The 27,849-nt window shown below is 39.9% G+C and overlaps 1 long non-coding RNA gene across 1 annotated transcript in view; it reads right to left on the minus strand.

The window, feature by feature from the left end:
* The window catches only part of LOC139186946 (uncharacterized), a 223,449-nt gene that overhangs the window by 182,286 nt on the left and 13,314 nt on the right, over positions 1 to 27,849 (minus strand). Inside the window, exon 2 of the long non-coding RNA XR_011570635.1 lies at positions 14,899 to 15,056. This is a non-coding gene — a long non-coding RNA (uncharacterized lncRNA). The remainder of the gene's footprint in view (positions 1 to 14,898; positions 15,057 to 27,849) is intronic.

Consider the following 27,849-nt stretch of genomic DNA (forward strand, 5'->3'; position numbering starts at 1 on the left):
GCATCCACTGCGATATCTTCACCGGTAAGGAAAATGCTCCTTCTCTTTTCCCACACACCATGATGGATAAGCATCCTTTTATTTTACACAATAGCAAGCCAATATTTGAAATGCTAGGGAATACTCAGCACAAACCAGTTTGGGCAGCATTTCAGCCACTCCTGTGACTGAGCATCCTGGAAAACTGCGTGCTGATCTGTATGCTGCTCAGCTTGGTCTCTGGGTCTGCTTTGCAACCTCTCCTTGTACCACTGAACGGAAACATGAGGTCTTTCCTCTTCCCTATTTCCCTATCCTCTCAACCCTCAGACAATGGAATTTTCCATTAGAAAGAGACAGTGCAGCCCTTGGAGGGGAGAAATCAGTGTTTTGTTCTCCTTACTCTGTCCACTATAATACAAAGCACTGCTCCTCCTCCCGGGAAAATGTAAGGCTGGCTGGCAGTCAGTTTGACAGAAGGAGAGCAGTGCAGCGGAAAATTGGATAACAGGATAAAAATCTATGGGGCCACAGGAATCCCATCAAAACTGGCTCCTCCTGTCAAAACCCAGACAAGTGACAAGGACAAATATAGAATGTTATTTATATTTAAATATTTCTAATGATATCATAATTATACTTCTGCCTCTGATAGGCAGCCATTTTCCTGTGAGCCACCATTCTGCAAACTAAGTGTTGTTTGTTGGAGAAAATCTACATAAGAATTAGACAGCTTCAATCAGACACCTGGGAAAATCCTATAAATTCCTCAAATAGCTATTTCTAAAGCACAGAAAATAAAAATTCATTTTTTCAAACATATTTTCCTTAGAGTACAATATTCAAGTTTAGTAAGGACAAATTATTCCTAGGTCTTTGGGCCTGGGAAAACCAAGTTATCTAGCACGTGGCTAGCTAATAGATTAATCTCACCTAAAATTAAGTCTGGTATTTTAGAAAATGTCTTCTTTTTTCTGAGTCATATTCAGTCATTCTATAGGTCAAGTTACTGACTGATGGACTTAATTTATTAAACATCAAAGTAAGCTCAATGAATTAAAATTTAATATGCCAAAAGATATCCATTTATTTATTTTAAAACTTGGAAAAAAGTCTTGATGTAGATATTCTATGCATTATAATTAATTCTATTATTAAAATCTGACATTTTGAAGTACTTCCTTAAGAGAATATACTATAAGTGATAACAAGGAATTTAGCAAAACAGAAAACATTCATATATATATATATATACACACACACACTCTACAGAAAATTGATTTCATATTAAACTTCTATAGATTTTAATTCTAAGATTCCTGAGCATATACCAATTATCTTTTTACGAACACACACACATACCTTTCCTCTTTCATGAAGGGACAGCCACATATATACACACATTAAACCTGTGCAATAGAAAGCAAAGTGAAAGACAGTTGGCATGCAAACCATTAATTTATATAAAAACAACATATTTATTGCCCATAATACACAAAACAACATGCCAAGTGCTAGAAGGAAAAGCAAATATAAAGGGGTATTTCAGTTCAGTTCAGTTGCTCAGTCCTGTCCAACTTTTTGCGACCCCATGGACTGCAGCACGCCGGGCCTCCCTGTCCATCACCAACTCCCAGAGTTTACCCAAACTCATCTCCATTGAGTCAGTGATGCCATCCAACCATCTCATCCTCTGTTGTCCCATTCTTCTCCCGCCTTCAATCTTTCCCAGCATCAGGGTCTTTTCCAATGAATCAGTTCGTCCTATCAGGTGGCCAAAGTACTGGAGTTTCAGCTTCAACATCAGTCCTTCCAAAGAACACCCAGGACTGATCTACTTTAGAATGGACTGGTTGGATGTCCTTGCAGTCCAAGGGACTCTCAAGAGTCTTCTCCAACACCACAGTTCAAAAGCATCAATTTTTTGGTGCTCAGCTTTCTTTATAGTCCAACTCTCACATCCATACATGACCACTGGAAAAACTATAGCCTTGACTAGACGGACCTTTGTTGGCAAAGTAATGTCTCTGCTTTTTAATATGCTGTCTAGGTTGGTCATAACTTTCCTTCCAAGGCGTGAGAGTATTAATCACTGCAGTCACCATCTGCAGTGATTTTAGAGCCCCCCAAAATAAAGTCTGTCACTGTTTCCACTGTTTCCTCATCTATTTGCCATGAAGTGATGGGACCCAATGCCATGATCTTAGTTTTCTGAATGTTGAGCTTTAAGCCAACTTTTTCACTCTCTTCTTTCACTTTCATCAAGAGGCTTTTTAGTTCTTCTTCACTTTCTGCCATAAGGATGGTGTCATCTGCATATCTGAGGTTACTAATGTTTCTCCCGGCAATCTTGATTACAGCTTGTGCTTTATCCAGACCAGCATTCTCATGATGTACTCTGCATATAAGTTAAATAAGCAGGATGACAATATACAGCCTTGATGTACTCCTTTTCTGATTTGGAACCAGTTTGCTGTTCCATGTCCAGTTCTAACTGTTGCTTCCTGTCCTGCATACATATTTCTCAAGAGGCAGGTCAGGCGGTCTGGTATTCTCATCTGTTTCAGAATTTTCCACAGTTTATTGTGATCCACACAGTCATAGGCTTTGGCAAAGTCAATGAAGCAGAAATAGATGTTTTTCTGGAACTCTCTGGTTTTTTCGATGATCCAACAGATGTTGGCAATTTGATCTCTGGTTCCTCTGTCTTTTCTAAAACCAGCTTGAACATCTGGAAGTTCATGGTTCATGTATTGCTGAAGACTGGCTTGGAGAATTTTAAGCATTATTTTACTAGCATGTGAGATGAGTACAATTGTGTGGTAGTTTGAGCATTCTTTGGCATTGCCTTTCTTTGGGATTGGAATGAAAACTGACCTTTTCCAGTCCTGTGGCCACTGCTGAGTTTTCCATCTTGCTGGCATATTGAGTGCAGAACTTCAACAGCATCATCTTTTAGGATCTGAAATATCTCAATTCAAATTCTATCATCTCCACTAGCTTTCTTTGTGCTGATGCTTTCTAAGCCCCACTTGAGTTCACATTCCAGGATCTCTGGCTCTAGGTGAGTGATCACACCACTGTGATTATCTGGGTCATGAAGATCTTTTTTGTACAGTTCTGTGTATTCTTGCCACCTCTTTAGTCACAATAGTATGCCATCTAGGAGTTAGGTTCAGAGTTGCTCCAGACAGAGAACAGAACAACTGAGGATCCTCCTGCCCCCATGTCATTTACAATCACGACACCCCTGCCATGCTAATCAGGCTCTCAACCACATAAATTCATTTCACTGAACACATTTAGTTTTCCCCCGCTGCCCACTTCTCCCATTCTGCTTAAAGAGCTCCCTTTCTCACTCTTGCTCATATGTGCTATTCCCATCCTGCCTTTGCTTACCCTTGATCCCTCCCTCTCTCAACCAAAGCCTAATCCTTTAAGGTCTAGCTAAATTACCACTTCATCTCAAAACTTTTTTTGACTAATCCAAATGACTGTTTACCTTTGTAAAGCAATGTCCAAGAGTTTAACATATATGATCTATAACTGTCACAACTCCACAGGGAGGTAGAACTCCATTTTAGAGATGCAAAAAGCTCAGAACAGTTAACCAATTTGCCTCAAAACACAGCAAAAAAAAAGCAGAGTCATGCCCCACCTGTCTGACTCAAAGACCTGTATAGTTAGGGAACTACTCTATTATTTTGACCCCTAATCCTTCCTTTTCTGAGCTCATGTTCTAAACAGTACCACTCGATCCACCATTTAATGGTTCTCATATTCATATATACTACTCTGGGCTCTACATTTAGACTGTAAGTGAGTAGAAGTTTATCGTCCCTCTCTAGCCTAATACCAGGCATTTAACTTGCTGAAGGACTGACTCTAGTAAATCAATGGCATTTTAATACATAAGAGAGAAAGCTAGGCTTCGCTGGCTTTTGCTATTTTACCTCTGGTTTAAGTTACTCAGTTTAGTTCTATATTGCCCTGGGGAACTATTTGTCTTGTTTTTGGTGGTATTCAGCCCTTCAGTCATGTCCAACTCTCTTGCAACCCCATGGACTGTGGCCTGCCAGGCTCCTCTGTCCATGGGGATTCTCCAGGCAAGAATACTGGAGTGGGTTGCCATGCCCTCCTCCAGGGGATCTTCCCAAACCAGGGCTCAAACCCATGCTTCCTGCATTGGCAAGCAGATCTTTAAAACTGAGCTACCATTTGTCTTCTAGGGCACTATGAAATGTCAAGTCACAAAAGAACATGATTTTTAATCAACAAGTCTTTGCTGAGTGACAATTACATGATAGCATTTTGCCAGGTATATGGGGGGAAACACTAAAGAGACTTAAGACTATCTCTGCTCTTTAGAACCTTATTTTTATAAAGACAGATTTTACCTATATACATTTTATATGCATCAGATCAGATCAGATCAGTCGCTCAGTCATGTCTGACTCTTTGCGACCCCATGAATCACAGCACGCCAGGCCTCCCTGTCCATCACCAACTCCCAGAGTTGACTGAGACTCACATCCATCGAGTCAGTGATGCCATCCAGCCATCTCATCCTCTGTCGTCCCCTTCTCCTCTTGCCCCCAACCCCTCCCATCATCAGAGTCTTTTCCAATGAGTCAACTCTTCGCATGAGGTGGCCAAAGTACTGGAGTTTCAGCTTTAGCATCATTCCTTCCAAAGAAATCCCAGGGCTGATCTCCTTCAGAATGGACTGGTTGGATCTCCTTGCAGTCCAAGGGACTCTCAAGAGTCTTCTCCAACACCACAGTTCAAAAGCATCAATTCTTCGGCGCTCAGCCTTCTTCACAGTCCAACTCTCACATCCATACATGACCACAGGAGAAACCATAGCCTTGTATATATTAAATATGTTACATTAAGTATATGATAGTGAAGGACAAGGAAGTCTGGTGGGCTTCAGTCCATGGGGTTGCAAAGAGTAGGACATGACTTAGTGACTGAACAAGTATATGATACATAATATATATGTGTGCGTTAGTATACATGAGTTTACCCATGAAATATGATTTAGTCCAGTGCCTAGTGGAAAGAATACACTGAAGAACTATACAAAAAAGATCCAAATGAACCGGATTGCTACTATGGTGTGGTCAACCACCCAGAGCCAAACGTTCTGGAGAGCAGACTCAAGTGGACCTTAGAAAGCACTGTTGTTAATAAAGCTAGTGGATATGACAGAATTCCAGTAGAACTATTAAAAACCCTAAAGGATGATGCCATCAAGGTGTTGCATTCAGTATGTCATCTAATCTGGAAGATTCAGCAGTGGCCACAGGACTGGAAAAGGTCAATCTTCATCCCAGTTCCCAAGAAGGGTAGTACTACAGAATGTGCTAACCATCGGACAATTGCACTCCTCTCTGATGCAAGTAAGGTCATGCTTAAAATCTTGCATGCTAGGCTTCAGCGTTATGCAAACCAAGAACTTCCAGATGTCCAAGCTGGGTTTAGAAAAGGAAGAGGAACCAGAGATCAAACTGCCAACATTCGGTAGATCACAGAGAAAGCTAGGGAATTCTAGCAAAACATCTACCTCTGTTTCATCAGCTATGCCAAAGCCTTTGACTATTTGGATCATAAAAAACTGAGGAAAGCTCTTAAAGAGAAGTAAACACCAGACTATCTTTCCTATCTCCTGGGAAATCTGTATGCAGGTCAAGAAGCAACAGTCAGAACCCTGTATGAAACAACTTATCAGTTCAAGATTGAAAAAGAAGTACGACAGGGCTGTCTTCTGTCACCCTGTTTAATTTATATACTGAGCACATTATGAGAAATGCCAAGCTAGATGAGTTAAAAGCCGGAATCAAGATAGGCGGGAGAGACATCAACAACCTCAAATATGTAAGTGATACCACTCTAATGGCAGAAAGTGAAGAGAACTAAAGAGCTTCATGATAAGGGTGAAGGAGGAGAGTGAAAGAGTCAACTTAAAAGTAAATGTTAAAAAAAAAAATGTTAAGATCATGGCATCCAGCCCCATTACTTCATGGAAAATAGAGGGGGGAAAGGTGGAAATGGTGACAGATTTCCTCTTCTTGGGCTCTAAAATCACTGTGGATGGTGACTGAGGTCATGAAGTCAGAAGATGTCAGCTTCCTGGCAGGAAAGTCACGACAAACCTAGACAGTGTGTTGAAAAGCAGAGACATTACTCTGCTAAAAAAGGTCTATATAGTCAAGGCTCTGGTCTTCCCAGTGGTCACATATGGTTGTGAGAACTGGACTGTAAAGAAGGCAGAATGCCGAAGAATTGGCACCTTCGAACTGTGGTGCTGGAGAAGACTCCCGAGAGTCCCTTGGACAGCAAGGAGATCAAACCAGTCTTAAGGGAAATTAGCCTTGAGTACTCATTGGAAGGACTGATGCTGAAGCTGAAACTCCAGTATTTTGGTCATCTGATGCAAATAGCTGACTCATTGGAAAAGCCCCGGATGCTGGGAAAGATTGAGAGCAGAAGGAGAAGAGGGCATCAGAGGATGAGATGGCTGGAACTTGGGCAAACCTTGGGAGATAGTGATGGACAGAGAGGACTGGCATGCTGCAGTCCATGGGGTCACGAAGAGTCAAATGTGACTGGGCAACTGAACAAGAACAGTGCCTAGTATACAGTAAGAGCTTAAAAAATGTATCTATCCGGTCAGAGCAAATGGCAAATAGTGAGCAAAATTTAATCTGTTGCTATTCATCATAAATGGTTATCATTTATTGCCAGAGACATCACTCAACAAACATTTAATGTGTTTCTACTCTGTGCCTTTCCAGAACATACAATGTGGGAAAGCCAATGCAGAGAAAGCATGGAAAACGTAACAAATTGGACTTTATCTTACAGGGCTCTCTCCTGGAAAATGCTTTACCAAGTCATTAGTGTGAGCTGTTTTTCCAGTATTGTAGTTTTTTTCCCCTTAAAAGTGAATGTAGCAAAAAAAGGATAATGTTTCTGTACATCTAGTTTATATGAAGTCTGGCTAGGATTTTATTCTAATATTAACATAAGCATACAATTGCTCTCTCTTATGATTGTTTTTATTACATAAATTTGGATACTTTAGCCTAGAGTGAGGTAAATTAAAAGGGGAAAATATCATCAATAGCTCTAAAAACAATATGTGGTTCTTTGATTCTGCAATTTATTTAATGGATTACAATGATGCATCAGCAAAAGGGTGGAATTTAAATTATAAGTAGAGGGTTCAAAGCCATGGCTAATTCATTACTGACACATCTCTAGTTGAGGTAGTAATTTAAAGTCATATGTGTCGCATTAATTGTAATCTTGTTTCCAAAGGACAAGATAAATATCTCAAGGAACATAATATATTATGGTCATAGGTCAAACTAAATGAATGTCTAAAGCAGATTAGCCCTAAGTGCATGCAATATGTCATGTTTATAAATTTTAAAAAGGATAAATTGTATTAACATTTAGCAGATTGTTCATTATACATTATCAATGCTTAACTTTTAGGTGCATAAGTACTCTGCTCAGTTATAGCATTCTCTGAGATGCTACAAAAATCCCTGACTGAAAATCTAATACTTGAGAAAAATCAGGACAAGTTAATTTGTACCCTTTCCTACCAAAGTTTGATTGCTTTGTTTAACATATATGTGAAACAGATATATCTCAGCCCTGAAGTGATTCAAATAAAGGCAATGTTACAATGAGCCAAAACCAAAAACAAAAAAAGAAAGAAAGAAAAGAAAAGAAACAAAGAAAACTGCCAAAGTTCCAGATGCCTACCAATCTGCATCAATATCTATGCTTATAATTTAAGCCTCTCCATCAGCTGGGACTCGGCCAGAATCCAGAGTGGAAAACATACTTTGTCTAGAGGAGAAAACCAAACTACCTCCTTAATATCAGATGGCAAAATAAGTGCAGAATAAGGATGTAGCCTGTTATCATAATCATAAAATAGTTGTTTTAAAGATTTGGAGTGAGATTTGTCTGTTTTGATTTCAGTATGGATTAACCCATCATCCTACTTACAAGCCCTGAGTCCACTGGTGGAGTATTTGTCCAGCGCTCTTTCTCAGACCACTGACAAGTCACTGCTGCTGCTGCTGCTAAGTCGCTTCAGTCGTGTCCGACTCCGTGCGACCCCAGAGACGGCAGCCCACCAGGCTCCCCTGTCCCTGGGATTCTCCAGGCAAGAACACTGGAGTGGGTTGCCATTTCCTTCTCCAATGTATGAAAGTGAAAAGTGAAGTCACTCAGTCGTGTCCGACTCTTAGCGACCCAATGGACTGCAGCCTACCAGGCTCCTCCATCCATGGGATTTTCCAGGCAAGAGTACTGGAGTGGGGTGCCATTGCCTTCTCCGACAAGTCACTATATACCGCTATTTTCTTAGCCTAGAATTCCTGCTGTGAAACAGCTTTGCATTACTTGAATACTGCGAAAAGGCACTTAGAGTAGAGTAAGGAACACTGGAGAAGGAATAGCAAATCAACCAAACCCAGCCACAGAAATCTTTTGTCTAGCTAGCACAGGTGTTCTTTGGGTTTTGTTTGTTTGGATGCTTGTTTTTCATTGAATCTGAGCATCTTTAAAGCAAGGCACACAGCTTCAGAGTCCGTCAACAGTTTGTTCTACTCCCCCCATACTTGCACGAAGCCTCAGCACACCTCAGTGGTACTTACTGGGAGTAGAGTTTGTCATAGATAGTTAGCGCGCCACTGAAGGGAGGGTATTTGTTTCTCCATGTGAACTTGGCAGTGGAGTTTGCACAGAACTAAAATAATCAACACAGGAAAGGGGGGTTTTAGGGACTGTGTAAGGGAAGGAGAAAGATGACAGTTGAGGCTATCGACAAGAGAAATTTTGAGAATGAAAACCAAATGATCTACTAGAGAATCGTTTCAAAAGTCTGCTGGGCTGTGTGTAATGGAAATCCTATCCTCTGAATAGAAGAGTTTCAGTGAAATAGTAATTTCTCAGGAAAGTGTTATAAAATTGGATGTGTTCTGAGGAATCAATCAAGTGCTAAGTGTCTTGGTGCAAGGCAAGGGCTGAAGATATCCCAGACCACGTGTGGGCTATGTTAACTCAGAAGGGTAAATCCTTGAACTGGGGCTTCTCTCTGTATCCAATTACCATGTGAGAGTTTCCTGTTATACAGCTAAGGACTGCATCTAGCTGGCAGATAGAAGTTGAGCTCTGCAATCAGATGCTTCTGCCTGCACTTGGAAACCTGAGTGAAAGGACAGGCACAGTGACAGAGATTATTTACAGTCCAGTGCATCCCAGCACACGTTTAGTCTAAACTGAAATAACTCAAATAGTTGAAGATTTTCATAAGGGATCTTTCAGTTACCCTGTTCTACCGGAGTCAAAATCGTTTTAAAACTTCTCATTAAATCCATCTAGAACCTATGTCAACAATCTCAGTTTTAAAACATGTACAGCATATAAAGTCCTTGAGGAAGTATAACTGTATTTATTAAGATGAAGCATAGTAGATTCATTTAGAGAGTTCAAATCCTGACTTACCACTTACCAGGTGTGTGACCACGAACAAGGTGCTTAACTTCTCAGCTCATTTCTTTATCTCTAGCCTCAACCACCAAAGGCAAGATGGAAGTGATTACCACAATGGACAGGAAAGTCAGAATAGGCTGACCCACCCAGACCTATGGTGCTGACTCTATTAGGACTTCCACAACAAACCACCACAGACTGGCTGAGACACAACAGAAAGCTATCTTCCTACATTCCACAGCTTGGAAGCCTACAGTCAGAGTTTTGATAGGTATGGTTTCTCCTGAGGCCTCTCTCCTTTGCTGGCAGATACTTTCTCTCTCTCTGTGCATGCACATGTCTGGCACCTCACCTTCTTCTCTGACATCAATCATACTGGATTAGGGTCCCCACACTTATGACTTTGTTTAACCTTAATGACCTCTTCAACAGCCTCATTTCCAAATTTAGTCACACTGGGGGTTGGGGCTTCGACATACTGATTTGGGAGGAATAAAATTCAGTCCAAAAGAGAAACTAATAGCACCTACCTCATAGGATTGCTAGGAGGATTAGGCGACTTAATATTTGTAAAGTATTTAGAATAGTGGCTGGCATAAAGGAAAGCCATGCAAATGTTCATTAAGTGATATGGGACAAAAATTAAAGACTTTTAAAATCTCAGTTAATATGGTAGGACTTCTCTCTCTGTCTTTTTGGCAGATTAGGAATCAGGCATGTGTATCAGTTATCTCTTTCTGCATAACAAACCACCCTGAAGTTTAGAAGTCTTAAACATTTGCTATCTCACAGTTTTTGTGGGATGGGAATTCAGAAAGCAGCTTAGCCAGATCATTCTGGCTCAGTATCTCATGAGGTTGCAATGGAGATGTTATCTGAAGGCTTGACTGTGGCTGGAGGATCCACTCCCAAGACGGTTCACTGACATGACTAACAAGTTGTTCACAGGAGGCTTCCATTCCTCACCATGTGAAAGTGAAGTCACTGAGTCGTGTCCAACTCTTTGGGACACCATGGATGTAGCCTACCAGACTCTTCCCTCCATGGGATTCTCCAGGCAAGAGTACTGGAGTGGGTTGCCATTTCCTTCTCCAGCTAGCCAGTTGGCTTCTATTAATTGGAACCATGAACCTTAATGGATACAATCTAGAATATCCCCCATTTGTCCTTTGCCACTATTCATCTTCCTCATACCTCAGACTTCATGTCCCAGGTCATACATTATTTCCTCAAGAAAGCCATCTCTAACCCCTCAAACTAGGACAGACACCTCACTCCATGTTTCAATAGCACTTTTTCTCATTCTCACCTCTGCTACTAAAAGTTATAATTAATTATTAACTAGTGTTATATAATCAGTTCCCCTCCAGTAGAGTTTTTCTCCATGGGGGAAGAAAATCTAACCATCTTGTTCACTGCTGCAGTGAACTCACAGAGTCTCTCAAAAAATGAAGACTAAAAGACAAACTATTTATTGTCCTTGTTGATCAGAGAGCTGACATCCTTGATCATCTATTTTAGTTTGACTTGTCAATGATGTGATTTATTTTTACATTTTCTAATGTATTTTTTCTATTAATTTTGAAATCAGTGTTTTTAAAGCTGTCTGATGTCATTCTCTATCACCAAAGATTCCAGTTTAATATATACTTTATTCAGCCAGTTCTTTCCCTATAGGGAGGCCAAAATATAATTCGAAGTTTGCTTCATGAACATGGAATTTGAAAATGAAGGGAGTTAATCATTTGATTTGACTGTTCAATGGCATGTGGCTGAGGAACTTGACTGAGAACGGAGATGCTCATGCCAAGGTGTCTGACAGGTCCTGGCCAGCGTTCCTGCTGCAGGAATGGGGAGTACCAATGCTCGCCTTGCTGGCCCTTATATCCACTGTTGACCCCTCTTCTCTTCCAAGTGCTCCATTCTTACTTTAGACATGCTATTACCATCCAAGCTGCCATGTGATGGTGTGAAACAGTTTGTTTTAAAGGTCAGATTTGCCTGATCAGGTTTGGAAGACAGAAAGCAGGAGGATGAGAGGCAAAATCCTTAAGAATGATTCTTTTTTTAAGTTGATCCAGTAAAATCAGAATGACTTGCATCACCAGCTTGAGGTATAATCAAGATAGTATATCTTTTGCATATTCAAATTAATCAGTCAATCCCCCACAGGACCAATTTCAAAGGAAGTTCAGAGACTACATCTTGAAACTTCTCCCTTAGAAGTTGTCAAGAACCATGGACCAGGGACGCTTACACAAGTCCAAAGGGATCATCTCTGTTTCCCAGTCCTTCATCTTTAGCAGAAGAACAGGAGGAAGCAGTAGGAGAGATGGAGGGAGGGAGAAAACTAAAGGAGGAGGAAGAGAAGGCACTTGAGCTGGTGACCAGCTTCAGACTAGCCCCAATATTCAGTCATCATTTCTGCTGTCACTGCCATGTAAATTCACCACGCTTGACTGATCTGGTCCAGCGCGCTCATCTGAGCCTTTGTGATGATGACTGCCCTCCCCAGTGATGCAGCACGAGATGAGAGGTTCACTGAAGTCACAGATTTCCTTTTTCCTTTCAGTCTAAGTCACTGTTCTCACAATGTCCTCTTGTGACAGCTGTCTTTTAGGCACAGAATGCCACGGAATGAATCTTCATGATTTCCTGCAATTCACTCATCAAATATCTGCCTTCCTTTGGGACAAATGTTCCTTTGGGGACACAGGTGAACTTGTTTGAAATCATCTCAGTCTCTCTGATATTTAAATAATGAAAATGAAATTAAATGAAAGTCGCTTAGTTGTGTCCGAATCTTTGTGACCCCATGGACTTTACGGTCCATGGAATTCTCCAGGCTAGAATACTAGAGTGGGTAGCCTTTCCTTTCTACAGGGGATATTCCCAACCCAGGGATCAAATCCAGGTCTCCCGCATTGCAGGCAGATTCTTTTCCAGCTGAGCCACCTATGATAAGGTGGTCTCAAATGCATTGGGAACATTTTATGTCCTCCTAGAAGTCTTTGACAATGCAGACTTAATCCATTTTTCTCCACGCTGACACAACAAAAGAAACATGAAGAAACCTTTTAAGGAGTCACAAAATATTCTTATATATACTTTCCCTGTCCCTGAGTCAATGGGATCTGATTTCTTCCATCTGAATAATAAATGACCTTCAAGAAATTCTTAGAATTAAGAAAGTCTGGTCCAAATTGACCCCTTGTAGTTACCTAGCAGAAAAGTGGCATGCACCTTTTTTCACCAATCAAGAAACAAAAAATTGTTTTGCCAGGTATCCCTCATACTTCTATATAAAAAAATAAAATAATGTAAAATAAAAATACAGCCCATAATCACTAGAGATACTATGAGAAAATGTGAAACTGAGTTGAAAGGTATAATATAGTGGATAACTGGACCATTTAGCACAGGAATGCTGAATGGCATTAATGCTAATTGGCTCTCTTGCTATATAGAGTACCTCTCTCCTGATTAGTACTTGATTAAACAACAACAAAAATAACCTCTTAGAAATAACAACAGCTTTCTGGACTCCAGTCTTCTTAGCAAGATAATGAGCATAGCACACTGTTTAGATGTTTTTAATTGGGTAAATCTCAGACAGACAATGGTTTTCTATCACTGATGCCTTGTATGCTAAGAATTTCATTACATCCTAGCATTACCATATAAAAATTTCCTTGTATTTGCCACAAACACTGTTAACCTTGGTAACAGTACCCTAAATTTTGTTCAAGTATTTATTCCTTCTAGAAGCAGCCTGTGGGACTTTCCAAGTGGCTCAGTGGTAAAGAATCTGCCTGCCATTGCAGTAGACATAAGAGAGGAGGGTTTGACCCCAGGTCAGGAAGATCCCCTGGAGGAGGAAATGGCAGTATTCTTGCCTGAAAAATCCCATGGACAGAGAAGCCTGGCAAGCTACAGTCCATCGGGTTACAAAGGGTCAGCAAGGACTGAGCAGGCATGTACGAGTGTGTTCAGAAGCAACTGGCTCTCCAGGCCCACATCCAAAGAAGAAGACTTGTACTGTAGGTCTAAACTAATTCTATTTCCCTGGTCACACTGATTGATTCAAGGATGGGTCCATGGCTCAATATCAACTTACCAGAATCAAGCGTTTGCTCTATTCTCAAAGGCAGAAGTTCTCTTTCCTGTTATGTAAGTAAATGCCACTAAAAACCCTGCCTTAAAATGGAGCCAACCCAGAGTAAGTAGAACTAGTAATAAACCCTAATCATAACAGATCCAGAATGCTCAATTAATGAAACAATGAGCTTCCTTTTTGGTTGAGTTATTTCAGTTTGGGATTTCTATTGGTGTCTATCAAAAGAACCTTATCTGATACACATGAATTAATTAACATTAGAAGGTTACAACAGGAGATGTTAGAAGGGGAAGTGTAGGGAAATACATTTTTTCTCTTTTCTTTAAATTTTTGCCTCTTACAACCACTGGAACAACAGGAAGTACAGTTTAATTGGAAGTAAAGCTATGTCTAACATAATTCTAAGAATAATAATCTAAGGCTAACTGCCTGGACAGTCTTGATGTCAGATAAATTGGCTCTCCTGCTATATAAAGTACCTCTCTCCTGATTAGTACTTGATTAAACAACAACAACAAAAATAATCTCTTAGAAATAAGAACAGCTTTCTGGATTCCATTCTTCTTAGCAAGATAATGAGCATAGCACATTGCTTAGATGTTTTTAATTGGGTGAATATCAGACAGACAATGTTTTTCTATCACTGATGCCTCGTATGCTAAGAATTTCATTGTATCCTAGAATTACCATATAAAAATTTCCTTGTATTTGTCACAAACATATTCCTACACATAAAGTTAGTAGCTACAACTTCACTGTCTATATATTAAATTTTTCTTTATCGAGAGTATCCACTTGAAGTCATGGAGCACCTAACCCAGTTGAAAGACTTTACTTTTGACCATGATTTGCTCTTTTCAAAATACTTTTTCTTTTTCTTTTTAAAGAGGAAACTTTGAGTAGAATTTTGTTTCACTACTAAGCAGTTACTGATTACCTACTTCATGTAGTTCTGTAAGAAAAGAAAAATGAAATTCAGAATGTGGCCTTTGCCCTCCAGAAGTTCATAAGCTGGTTTTAGTAACAAAAAGGGCAGAGTGAAAAATTTACTCATTAAAATACAAATGGATATAATACAGAATCATTAAGTGATGTGAAAATAGTTGGTAAAGGGGCTCTTAGTAAGTATCTGTGGCCTCATCAGAGAGAAACAGGATAAAAGGGAGGGGCTCTTTAAACATTCACCAGTCAATACCTGAAGGCTCACACAGTCCCCCAAATGAATGGCTGTTATCATTCATCTATTCAAGAAACGATTCTATACGTTCTCAGCATTAGACCTGTATTAGGTGCTCCTCTTGGTCCTTCTTACTTCAGTCTTGCTTTGGGTGCACACAGCTGGGCAGAATCATGATCCTTGGTTCACGACACTGTCACTGCTCCCTTCACGGATGGCAGCCGGGCTGTGTCCAGGTGTGGAGACGGCTGTTACAGACACCTGTTCACACACATACATAAGGGGGCAGAAATACCGAGTCACATGGTTTACAAATGCTCTAGTTCACAAGATAATGCCAAATTATAGTCTAAAGCAGTTGAAACTATTTATATTCCTACCAGCAATGAATAAGAAATTCAGTTATCTACATCCACTCCAATACTTGGTATATTGCTAGACTGTTTAATTTTTTCCAGCCTGTTGTATGTAAAAATGGTATCTCATTATGCTCTTGTTTCCCTAATTCATTTTAGGCTGAGCACCTTTTCATATATTCCACAGTAATATACTCATTCTTTCTCAATTTTTGACTCTGTTAATTTTCTTAACATTATAGGTTCAGATATAGACATAGATAATAGAATAGCAAATACAAGATTCTAGCAATTCAACTGGAGAAGGCAATGGCACCCCACTCCAGTACTCTTGCCTGGAAAATCTCATGGATGGAGGAGCCTGGTAGGCTGCAGTCCACGGGGTCGCTAAGAGTCGGACAGGACTGAGTGACTTCACTTTCACTTTTCACTTTCATGCATTGGAGAAGGAAATGGCAACCCACTCTAGTGTTCTTGCCTGGAAAATCCCAGGGACGGGGGAGCCTGGTGGGCTTCCGTCTATGGGGTTGCACAGAGTCGGACACGACTGAAGCGACTTAGCAGCAGCAGCAGTTCAGCAAAATACAAAGGATCATTTAAGAGGTCAAATCTCTCATACTATTTGATTCTTGGAGGATGTTGAAAGAAAATATGTGCTTCTTGTGAGAGAAAAGATGTACTTTGGCATAGTAATTAAAGGAAATATTAACTCCCGACTACTATTTACCTTACATAACATCAGGCAGGTTTTGCATCAAAATTCCTCAGTTTCTAGCCTTTCTCACCCATCATCTCACTCCCACAGAATTCCAATCAAATCAAAAGAAAAGAATGCGGACAGGAAAGGTCCCTTCTACACAGAATAATTCTGAGTGAGCGGAGACCAAGACCTTTTCAAACTGGATATCTCATGAGTTCTAGTCATGATCTGAAGACTAGCTGCCTGGCCAGGAACACAGAACCCTCAGGTCACCTGGAGCCACCCCTGATGACCACAGCCAGATGTCCTGTACTGTGAGACCACAGAAAACCCATTCAAACAAAAGTTGAACTGGAATATATGTTAAATTCAGAAGGGAAAGAGATCATTGCTTTGAGCACATGCCAGATTACCAACTAAACGAGTACTCTTGCGTCTTTTCCTTCCAAACAGGAAAGATGGAGAATGACTGCACAAAATCATTTGCTTTACTAGGCGCTTGACACTCACTGAAGAGCACAATGAAAACGTGGTGACCTTATACAACTATAAAGACAAACCGGAAATAATTTAACAAGATAACTTTTCCAGCTTTTAAAAGGTAGAAAGAAAAATTTATATATTCAAGACATATTCAGAAGTTCTAAATTTTTTAAGGCCATGGTTTTTTTCCCCTCAAATGAAAATGAGAAATTACAAAATTTCAGAATCCAGAGTTTCTAAGTAAACATAAGAGGTAGGAGAAGACTCAACTATAATGATCTTCATGCGCATTCACAGACTGTTCTCTCAATCCCTTCAGACTGCTATAACAAAATGTGATGGACTGGGTAACTTAAAAATCATGGAAATTTCCTTCTTCTAGTTTTGGAGGCTAGAAGGCGCCAGCATGGTTGTGTTATGGTGAAGGCCTGCCTCCTAGCTCACAGCCTGTGTCCTCACACAGCGGGAGAGGGAGGGATCTCTCTGGAGCCACTTTCATAAGGCGCTGAGCCCACTAATGAGAACTCCACCCTCGTGGCTTAAGCACTTCTCAAAGGCCCCACCTGTTAATACCATCACACTGGGCATTAGGACTTCAACACAGAAATACGAGGAGGAACACAGACATTCATCTATAGCAACTGTATCCCTAGCATATTTTCTTCCTCAACATTCCAGTGTATTCAGAATACACTGGTATTTAAACTTGCATTTTAACCAGTGGACAAATTGAGACAAAGAGAAATGAGGCAACTTTTTAAAAAAAATTAATTTTAATTGGAGGATAGTTACTTTACAACATTGTGGTGGTTTTAGAAAGGAGGCAACTTTCTGAAAGCTTCAAAGGGGTAGGCCTTGCCAACAGACCAAGAAGTCCCATCTCCTAAGTTCTCCTATGGCCTGCAACTGGGCAAACCACTTTCTGCTCTTCTCATGGTAACAGGTTAAAAAACATGTGCAATTCCAGCATTGCATCAGTTTAACGCTTCTTTTTAAGAACGTTTATTTAAACATGCCATGTGATCAACTATTTTAATTCTGTGTATATGTAAGGAATCTGTGGAAAGCTCATGAAACCAGTTACCAGCCACCTCAACTCTTTTGTGCGCCCTCATAAAAATTCCCAGATGTCACAATTGTCACACGTACTTGCTAAATTGGAGAAATTCTTGAACCACAGTAAGCAGATGCTCAAACAGATGGAAAATTTCTTTTTGGGCTGAGAAAAAGAAATTTCCAATTAAGAAATGCCTGGACACTATTTTATCTCCCTTCTAGTTGACTGAACTATGAGATGTCCTTATGTTGCAGTTTAGAATTAAAAAAAAAAAAAAAAAAAACTTTCCATTTCCCTCAATATTCTTTATTTCTTCATGTACCCATAAACATCAGCTTAAAATATGCTCATTTTTATGTTTCCTTATAAACTTGCCATGGTGCTTTTAAAAATGGAAAATTAATGAACTACTTTCATGTAATATTTATATTCAACACCTTTATTCTTACCCATCTCGCATTTAGTTTGCCTCTTTCATTTTTTCTCCATTTACTTACAACTTTAAACAGTATCTATTCTGTGCTGAACACACATTTCTTCACTATTTTATCCCCTACATACCCCAAAAGAACCAAAAATGTAAAATAAAATAAGTTCTTTTGCACAGGGATGAAAGCAGATGTGAGATATCATCCAGCCCCCACATGCAGCCCCACCCAACGTCTATCTTCCTTAGTATATCTCTCTAGGGGAAAGGTGAGTTGGCTCCGTCCAGAACCAGCCACCTGGCAGCTGCTTCTCTGACAGGAATTCACCCCACGCCCTGATTTTTCTTCTGAGCTTTTGCCATGCTTCTCTGCTGCCACCATCCCAAGTCCTTCACCCCCCCCCCACCCCAGATTACGACTAAGCTCAAGGACACGCAGCATTGCCTCCATCGAAGGTCTGTGGCCACAGAGGGAGATGTACAGCAGCTTGCAGCTGCTTGAGGTATCTTGGGATAAAATATCAGTCCTAGTCTTTAAATGTCCTCAGCCATTTATATGCACTTAATTTTTTGGCACAGTTATAATTTCACAGCAAAATTAAGCAGAAAGTACAGAGAGTTCCCACATACCCCCTGCCCCCAACACATGCACAATCTCTCCCACCAGCAACATCCAGGCACCACAAAGGGATACTTGTTAAAACTGATGAACCTAAATCAACACATCATTATCTACCCCCAAATCCATAGTTTTCATTAGTATTCACTCTTGGTGTTGCATATTATATAAATGTTGACAAATATTTAATGACACATATCCACCACTATAGTATCACACAGAATAATTTCACTGCACTAAAAGTTCTGAGTACTCTGCCTGTTTATCTTTCCCTTCTCTTAACCCCCAGCAGCACTGATCTTGGTCTCCATCAGTTCAGTTCAGTCGCTCAGTCGTGTCTGACTCTTTGTGACCCCATGAATCAAAGCACGCCAGGCCTCCCTGTCCATCTCCAACTCCCGGAGTTCACTCAGACTCACGTCCATCAAGTCAGTGATGACATCCAGCCATCTCATCCTCTGTCGTCCCCTTCTCCTCCTGCCCCCAATCCCCATAGTTTTGCCTTTTCCAGAATGTCATATAGTTGGACTCATACAGTATGTAGCCTTTTCAGTTTGGTTTCTTTCAGTCAGTGATGCTAATTTAAGGTCTTGCCATGTCTTTTCATGACTTGATAGTTTATTTCTTTTTAGTTGTTGAGTGACAAAGCATTCTCTGGAGGTACCACAGTTTATTTATTCATTCACCTACTAAGGACACCTTGGTTGCTTCCAGGTTGGGGTCATTATGAATAAAGATGCTATAAACATCCCTGAACAGGTTGTCTGTAGACATGTTTTCCATTCTTTAAGTAAACCCCAAGGAACACAATTGATAGTTCAGATGGTAAGAGTGTTTAGCTTTGTAAAAAACTGTCAAGCCATCTTTCAAAGTGGCTGTACTATTGGGTTGTCAATAAGTTCATTCAGGTTTTACATAAGATGTAACAGAAAAACCCAAACAAACTTTTAACCAACCCGGTATTTTGCATTCCACTAGCAATGAATGATGGAGAAGGCAATGGCACCCCACTCCAGTACTCTTGCCTGGAAAATCCCACGGATGGAGGGGCCTGGTGGGCTGCAGTCCATGGGGTCACTAGGAGTCGGACATGACTGAGTGACTTCACTTTCATTTTTAACTTTCATGCATTGGAGAAGGAAATGGCAACCCACTCTAGTGTTCTTGTCTGGAAAATCTCAGGGATGGAAGGGCCTGGTGGGCTACCATCTATGGGGTCGCACAGAGTCGGACACTACTGAAGCAACTTAGCAGCAGCAGCAGTAGCAATGAATGAGAGTTTCTGTTGCTCTTTGTCCTCTGCAGGTTTTGATGTTGTCAATGCTTGGGACTGTGACCATTCTAACATCTTATTGTTCTTTAATTCGCAATTTCCCAATGACATATGATATGTAACATCTTTTCATTCTCTAGACATTGTCCTTCATAGAGTAGGATTTTAGTTTTAATCAAGGCCAGTTTATCAAATATGTTTTTCATGGATGGTACCTTGATGTTATGTCTAAAGTCACTGTCATGCCCCAGGTCATTTAGACTTCTTTCTGATGTTATTTTCTAGTTTTACCTTTTACATTTAGGTCAAGGATCTGTTCTGAGTTAGTTTTGGTGAGTGTGTAAGAAAGACTTGGGTTTAGATTTACTTTTTTGCCTGTGGATGTCTAATTGTTCTAGTGCCTTCTCATTTTTTACTTTTTATTGGGAAATAATGTTTCTATTCTTCATCTTCTCAGCTTCCACACAGGGCCTAATTTTTATAACTTAACTCACTGATTAAGGTGTATCTAAATAAGCGAGATGCTCCCTTCCTGCGTGTCCTCGGTGAGAACATGAAAGGGAATATCTGGGTGGGAGGGGGGTGCTCACTGACTTGGCCATAATTTTACTCCAAATGCAGATAAAACAGACCCAGTATTATCATATAAAAAGTAATCAATTATTGTGCTTGACATCTTTGCAATTTTTATCTTGTGCTTTTTCTTTCTTTTTCTTCTTCATGTTTTGTGAAATAAAACCACAAATAGGCTTGATAACAATCCTGGTTGAAGTATTTAAGAAACAAGATTACTTACTGGGTTATATATATGATCTCTATATTTTACACCTAAGTACTTGTTTGCCAATATTTAATAAACCCTCCACATTTCAAATGTTCACTCTTCTAATTTCGGCAATTCTCAGCATCCTATTTTCTAAGATGTGTCTTAAGTAACTTAACACATTGTAGAAAACAGTTTAAGTGAATAAAGCACTTTATTTCCACACTTGCACTTGCTTTCCAAGGCAGCATCAAGGAATAATTCTTACATTTCTTACACTAGGTAAGAAAAGACTTAAGGGGCCAACTATTGAGATTTGTTTGCAAGACATAATAGAAAAGTTGCCTACAAAACATGTCTTCCTGATGAAGACATGAAATGTATGCAGAAAGATGAAGTAGTGGGTGTGTGGACAGTAATAAATGGCCGTCACGATATACACAAACTCAGAAAACGTGAGGATAGTGTTAAATCAAAATCAAAGTAGCTGTGTAATTAGAGAGGTGAGGATCACACAACGATACCCCTTTTCTTGGAATTCCAACTGCACCAGGACCCATTAATTTTGGGTAAATGAGGTTCCACTGATGTTCTTTAGAGCCTTTAGCTTTGAGCTTCTACAGAAACATGCTTTAATTGATCCTGGCAATGCAGGAACATTTCTACTCTAACACCTAATGACATAGGAATAATCATTATTATCCCTTTGTGTTACAACATCACTTGTATAGACTTTAGGACTATTGGGAAAGTGTAAGTATTTATAAAGACATTCCTCATATCCTGGAATTAACTTGGTGTTTTCTTGCCTTCTGTGAAAACAGGTAAACAGAAACACAGAGAAATTAAATGAAGTTTAAAGGCAAGTCAAAAGATAGGAAGGCAATCATTTGAAATTCTTTTCCCTAGAAACTGTCTCCTTACCTATCTTTTTAAAACAAAATAATCCCCCCTCCAAAAAAATGTCTAAAAATCAACAAAGGGTAACATATAAACATAAACACATTATTTTCTTCAGACACTACAAGACTGATCCTAAATAAAAGAGTAAAAAATAATAAAACTTTAACCTCTTTACAGATTTAGGCTTTGTATATTTACCTCTTGTCCCCCTTAAATTCTATTTATTATTATATCTAGTTTGCAGGTTTTATGCTCTGTCAATAATGTCCCTCTTTGTTTTCCCAAATGAAAGACATAATGATCCCATTAATTCTTTCTAAATTAAAGTTTTACAGTAAAACTGACATTACCTTTTTATGTTCTTTGCTTTTCTTCAGCAAACAAGTTTTAAAGTTAATACATCCATTACAAGCCAACAAAATAGGATCACTTCTTAAATCTGTGCCCAGGGCTGCATTTGGGTCCTCTTTTGCAAATGTGTGGTTACATTTTCATGCAATTGAAACAGTAATAATTTCTCTCCAAGTTACTCTGTTTCTCCCCAACCAAGTGGACTTTAGTATGTTTAAAAAAAAAAAGTTTACAGAGAGTTCAGGAGACTGTCCTATTCAGAACCTTGGCTGCTTTAATTCAACAGGAGTGTGTCTCCATCTTTTACGCACTGCAAAGAGCTCTGAGCTTTTTAATAGCAACAAAGACTAGAGAGTAGCTTTTCAAGTCATCAGCCCAGCTGAGAAATTGGCCATTGACAGCTGGCCTGACGGAATATGAGTCATCAAAGGAAGCCCACAAGAACCATATGGAGTGACATTCCAACACTTTCAACATGCCCATCAGAAACTCCCACAGCTGACGGTGTTCACACAGCTGTAGGTTATTAGGAAGGAGACTTAAAGGAGCGAAGGAGGGAGCCCTCTTTAGGGTCTTTCACCATCATAATAACCTTAACTAAAACCTGCTGGTGGTGAAGCAACTTAGTGCCGAAGAACAATGTATCACCGTTTCCTGATGGCTGCCACAAACCAAAGGGAGTTCTACCCTTTGTGTGCTGTAAGAAACTGATTTTACATCTGAGCTTTATAGTGACCTCCTTGGGCTAATAAATGTGGCTTTTTACCTCACTTGCAGTTCTTGAAATTCCCAAATGCCTTTATTAGATGAATAGAATTTAATTTGAATTACATTTAAAAAGTTATGGAAAAAAACAAAAAGAATATCTAAGTAATCTCTTGAATACCTCAAGTGAATAATCAAATAAATTTATAATTTACAACAAACATGAAAGTTTTGGAATACCATCCTGAATAGCCAAGACTCCGTGAAATGAAAATATAAGGGAAGGTGTTCTCCCCAAATTATTTACCATTATTGATAACATATTAAAAATATATTACTTATTAGTAAAAGTAAACTGTTAAGTAGCTTTAAGATAAATTTGACCTATGACTTTTCACTCTATTGTACAATGGAAAAACCATTTTCCCATTTGAATTTTAAGCATACCAATATTCAGAAAAACATGATAAAATAAGGATCACATCACAGTCTAAAAACAACCAGTGACTCCCTTTATTGTTCCTTCCACATTTAGTAATCACCTGTTGTATGATTAATGGCTGTGGCTCAGTTTAAGAGCTTCTGTTTCTGGACATGCCTAAGGGAAATTAAGTCAAATATCAAACCAAATCTACTGGCTTCTGTATGAAGCCAATAAGGGAATGCCAAAAAAAAAAAAAATCACTCATACCTCATTACAAGATAATGATCAGATTTTTCTCATCTGTGTAGATGCTTTATTCAACAAGGCTAGTATTGTTGAGTCAATAAAAGCCCTTCATCAAAAAATACAACCAAGAAACCTATTAAGTCAAGAAAGTGTTTTCAAGTTTCCCATTTCAGTTGTAGTGCTTCTCTATGAATGCAAAGCACTCGAATCAGGACCAGCTCTAAGAGTGAAGTGCGGCTTTGATGCAGCACCATTCCATTGTTCTCCTTACGGCATCGTTGCCACTCCTCATCCTCAGACCACAGCATGAGGCACTCAGGCAGCCGAGGAGCTGAGAGTCAGGGACAGGTGGAGCAGCTGACAGTCAGATGAGCAAATGTCTCAGGCGGGCACTGCTGCTGCTGGTTACAGAGCGACGCCCAGAGCACTTTGCTGATTGGCCGTAAGAGCAGGGGTAGCCGTAAGAACAGGACCGAGGAGAGATTCAGAAAGACAAAGTTCATTACACTCACAGGTCTTGGGAGGAGGCACAGCAGGGCCATGTGGAAGATCACCCAGGTGGTCACAGGCAGAAGACAGGAGGAGGAAAGTTTGGGCCTCCATCTTTATCAATGTGGGAAAAGCAAGATAGGACAGGTAAAGGGTCAGGATTGGCCAATTTGAATTATTTCAAAGGGCCTTGGACTAATAGGGATGGTCCTCTAGTTGCATGGCACCTGGCCTTGGGATGAGGAAAGTAGAGGCATATTGTACCTGTGGTGTATGGACCAGATAGAGGAGGTGCTGCTCTAACTGGTGAGGGCTTCCCTGGTGGCTCAGCAACATGGGAGACCAGTGGGGCTTGATCTCTGGGTTGAGAAGATCCCTGGAGAAGAGAATGGCTACCCACTCCAGTATTCTGACCTGGAGAACTTCGTGGACTGTATAGTCCATGGGGTCTCAAAGAGTCGGACATGACTGAGCAACTTTCACTTACATAACAAAGACATGGTTGCACTGCAGCCTCTGCTAGTTCTAAGAATTAGCTTGCCTCACAAGGGGCCATTTCTCCACAGCCAGAAAGGTTATTCTTTTTAACGTGTCAAAGTATAATAATATATAGAAAATTTTAAAATATATACAATACCTGACCTTGAAATGAGCCCAATTAAATAAGAGACAAAGAAAGAGAAACCTTAATTTATCTTTATACAACAATAGTAGTAAATGATGGTCGCTTTTCAGGATGCTTTAAGAAGACTGATGCTGAATTGTGCCCTGTCACAGATTTTTCTACACAGCAACAATATATAGGATGATAAAGCAACAATATATAGGATGATAAATCAGCAGAGATGCCAAATTAGGCCTTGGAAGCCCTACGGTCTCAGCTTCACTGCTCTCTCACTCTTGAGCTATATTTCAAAAACCCAGTATTTATTTCCTTCCTCTTACACAGCATGAAGGCCTAGATGTGTCATTTTTATTTCTATCTAAAAGAGGTCACAGTGCAAGGACCAATCCTTATGACACACAGATTTAGCATGGAGGCACCTCTGGCTGAGGTCCAGGACGTCATCGACAAGCCAGAGCAAGGAATCTATGAGGCCCACTCTGGCAGGACTCCAGATGCTGCGTCTTGCTGGGTGTTGGGGCCTCAAGGTGTAAATGACTCCTTAAAGCAAAAAGGCAAAGGACTAGCTATGTTCACATATTAAAGGATGTCAAAACCCACAAAGATTATGTGTCCAAAGGGATAAAAATCCTTGGAAGATGTTTCATGGCTAGGTGGCCACACAGATTGGTTGGTACCAACCCCCTGCCTGGTTACACCTATGGTCCAAGGAGTTTTGAGCAGTAGTCGCTTTTGTTTTCAGAAGTGTCCCAGTAAGCCTGTATTCAGATTCTAGCTCCAGTATTTTCCAGGACAATTGGGGTGAGTTGTTTGACCTCTGTCAGTTTTCTCATACATAAGTGGGGATGGGGGTGCGCACCTCATAGAGAGGTTGTGAGAACTATATAGATTAATGCCTGTGAGATGCTTAGAACAGTGTCTGGTAATGAGCCAGTGCTCACACAATGAGTGTTAGCTATGATTTTATGTTCTGGCATTTATGATGCGACTCAAAAGATATTATGAAGTGATTTCTTATATTTCGGATCCATCGCTAGTCATCTGACTATAAATGTCAAGTAATTATCATAAAATATTATCTAAGAGAGAATATACATTGTCATTGTGTATAAGGTGTAATTTTTTGGCCTGGGATAAACAGGAAAGTATCAGGAGAATCTTTGTAGTTGGAGTTTTGCATATAATAAATAAATGTAAAATGCACTATTTATTCAACATGAAGATTATTTTTTAGTGGACAAATCTGTACTCAGAAGATCACTTGCAATCAATGTGGTATAAATGTTTTGTTTTCCCCCGCCCCACAAATAATAGGCTTTTCAAATAATGAGGTTTAGAATCATAAAAATAACACTTAGAAATATGCATACAACTCACATGTATATTCCCTGGTGACTCACATCTGCCCACAATTCGGGAGACCCAGGTTCGATCCCTGGGTTGGGAAGATCTCCTGGAGAAGGAAATGGCAACCCACTCCAGTACTCTTGCCTGGAAAATTCCATGGATAGAGGAACCTGGTGGGCTACAGTCCATGGGGTTGCAAAGAGTCAGACACGACTCAGCGACTTCACTCACAGGTTAAATATCAGGTTTTAATATGTGTGTGCATGTTTATGTATAAATGGCTTAATTCATAAAGAAAGATATTGACAGTTAAAACCATATTACAATTAAAAGACACTTAAAGAAAAGGGCAAAACTAGCCACAAAAAGACAAAAGGCATGGAAGGGTGACAGTATCAAGAATGCACAAAGTCATACAAATCAAAGAGGAAAAAATAGAAAAATGGGATAAAGGAATAATTATTTTATACAAAAGAAATACATCTGGACAATAAATGGATGAAGTTAATCTCAGGAAAAATCTTGACAATGCATATCAGATCACAATATCGTTTTTCAAAATTTGTTTTGAAACTATTGCTGATGCCTTCAGTGATTCACCAAGGCTTGGGAAGCTGATAACAGAAATAACAAACACTTGTTTAAAAAAAAACTAGAGAAGTTATTTTCCTTCCTTTTTCTTCTTGCCAACAACCTTTATTGTGTGGGTCACCAACTACTGCACAATTACTTTGCTTTACAGATTACAAATTACTCTATTTACCAATTACTTTGCTGACAAAGGTCCATCTAGTCAAGGCTATGGTTTTTCCAGTGGTCATGTATGGATATGAGAGTTGGACTGTGAAGAAAGCTGAGCACCAAAGAATCGATGCTTTTGAACTGTGGTGTTGGAGAAGACTCTTGAGAGTCCTTTGGACAGCAAGGAGATCCAACCAGTCCATCCTAAAGGAAATCGGTCCTGAATATTCATTGGAAGGACTCATGCTGAAGCTGAAACACCAGTATTTGGCCACCTGATGCAAAGAACTGACTCATTAGAAAAGACCCTAATGCTGGGAAAGATTGAAGGCAGGAGGAGAAGGGGACAACAGAGGATGAGGTGGTTGGATGGCATCACTGATTCAATGGACATGAGTTTGAGCAAGCTCCGGGAGTGGGTGATGGACAGGGATGCCTGGCATGCTGCAGTCCACGGAGTCGCAAAGAGTCGGACACGACTGAGCGACTGAAATGAAGTTCTGCACAGGCCGTGTGCGCCATGTTCCTAGTGATAAGGAAAAATCAGGAAAAGTATAATGTCAAATTTTAAAATATAAGTACATTTCCATTTGTATAACTAATCAGAAAATGTACGCACAAAATTGCTTTTTAAAAGACTCAAGAAACTTTTGAAATTTGTTAATCTAATTGTGATTCAGTTCAGTCGCTCAGTCATGTCCAACTGTTTGTGACCACATGGACTGCAGCACACCAGGCCTCCCTGTCCATCACCAACTCCCAGAGCTTACTCAAACTCATGCCCATTGAATCAGTGATGCCATCCAACCACCTCATCCCCTGTGGTCCCCTTATCTTCCTGCCTTCAATCTTTCCCAGCATCAGGGTCTTTTCCAATGAGTCAGTTCTTCGCATCAGGTGGCCAAAGTATTGGAGTTTCAGCTTCAACATCAGTCCCTCCAATGAACACTCAGCACTGGTCTCCTTTAGGATGGACTGGTTGGATCTCCTTGCAGTCCAAGGGACTCTCAAGAGTCTTCTCCAACACCACAGTTCAAAAGCATCAATTCTTTGGTCCTCACCTTTCTTTATAGTCCAACTCTCACATCCATACATGACTTCTGGAAAAACCACAGCCTTGACTAGACAGATCTTTGTTGCCAAAGTAATGTCTGGGCTTTTTAATATGCTGTCTAGGTTGGTCATAACTTTCCTTCCAAGGAGTAAGCATCTTTTAATTTCATGGCTGCAATCACCATCTGCAGTGATTTTGGAGCCCCCCAAAATAAAGTCTGCCACTATTTCCACTGTTTCTCCATCTATTTGCCATGAAGTGATGGGACCAGATGCCATGATCTTTTGGCAATTATGGAATTATGATTATCCACACTGAAATTAAAATGTTATAGAAAAGCACAGCTTTAGACACATTATGCTCTGCACTTGGCAATTTTAAGTTTAAAATCGCTACTGTGACCAACCAAATTCCTGGAAATTGAACAAGAAATATTTAATTTACAATTAAATAAAAGTTAATATAGACTAACTAATATACAGAATATAAAG

The sequence above is a fragment of the Bos indicus genome, chromosome 2 (assembly GCF_029378745.1).
Source record: "Bos indicus isolate NIAB-ARS_2022 breed Sahiwal x Tharparkar chromosome 2, NIAB-ARS_B.indTharparkar_mat_pri_1.0, whole genome shotgun sequence".
NCBI classification, from domain to species: Eukaryota; Metazoa; Chordata; class Mammalia; order Artiodactyla; family Bovidae; genus Bos; species Bos indicus.